The sequence below is a fragment of the Eulemur rufifrons genome, unplaced genomic scaffold (assembly GCF_041146395.1).
Source record: "Eulemur rufifrons isolate Redbay unplaced genomic scaffold, OSU_ERuf_1 scaffold_240, whole genome shotgun sequence".
NCBI lineage: Eukaryota > Metazoa > Chordata > Mammalia > Primates > Lemuridae > Eulemur > Eulemur rufifrons.
The window spans coordinates 172,501-173,519 of record NW_027183022.1 but is presented as its reverse complement, the minus strand read 5'-3'; the positions used below and the strand labels follow the sequence as shown (position 1 = coordinate 173,519).

Below are 1,019 nucleotides of genomic sequence, written 5' to 3'. Positions count from 1 at the left end.
AGAAGGGAAAATGGAAACAGGGCAAAAGAGGAAGAAAGAAAGAAATTTCGAAAAAAAGAGACCAAAGTCACAGCGAGAAGGAAGAATACTGAGCCCAGAGCGACACCTAGTGACCACACCGTCACAAGCACCTAGGGCCCCAATTCGCCAGAGACATCTGGTGGACCCCAGAGCAACATGTGGTCGACCCGGGGCCATGGCGTCTGCAGCCGATTCCCAGGCGGGCACACGAGCCCGGGGAAACTCATTCTCAGCGCGGGGAGGAGGGGAGGGGAAATAATAGCAAAGTCACACCAGATCCCTTTCTAGTTCATAAACGTGTTGATTGCGTGTTCACGAGCACGTGTGAGAAGGGCCTCCTGGTGTGTCGGCACGTCACCCGCGTGACGTGAAACCATGAATCCGGGGGGGGGGGGGAGCGGAAAGGCGCGCAGGAAAAGGCAAAGAGAGAATAGATAAAATGAAAGGACCAAAAAGAAAGTCACACAGCAGGGTAGGGGAGTGAGAGCAAGTCGAGAGACTGCAGACAGAAACTCCGAGAGGAGAGGAATGCTCCGGAGCGCCCCTCGCCCCGCGCGAGAAGAATACCGATCGCAGGGTGACCCCTAGGGGCAGCGAGGCCAGAGAGACCAAATCCGTCCCGAAGCCTCCCTGTCAGGATGACAACCACAGACCAGACATCTGGTCAACCACCCAAGGACCAGACATCTGGTCAACCAGCGAACCCATGCGGAGGCCGCATGCAGCAGCGACATCTGTTCGACCACTCAGGGTGCTCCCTGCCGGGAGGGTGTGTCTCTATGTGTGTGTGTCCGGGGGGGGGGGGGAGATTGCGATGAAAGTCACGCCAGGTCCCGGGATAGTTCGTGAGCGTGATAATTGCGTGTGTGTGGAGAAAAAACGGGGCGGGGCGATAGGGAGTAAAGAAAGGAGGAGCGGGCGAGCGGAGGGGTGGGGAAGGAGAGGGAGTCGAGAAGCCCGCAACCGCAGCGCCTCCTGGCGGTGATGCCCCTCCATAG

At 58.2% G+C, this 1,019-nt stretch overlaps 1 pseudogene; it reads left to right on the top strand.

Moving 5' to 3' along the window:
- Positions 1 to 297: 297 nt before the first annotated feature.
- On the top strand, positions 298 to 389 carry LOC138379958 (small nucleolar RNA U13; annotated as a pseudogene).
- The last annotated feature ends 630 nt before the right edge of the window (positions 390 to 1,019 follow it).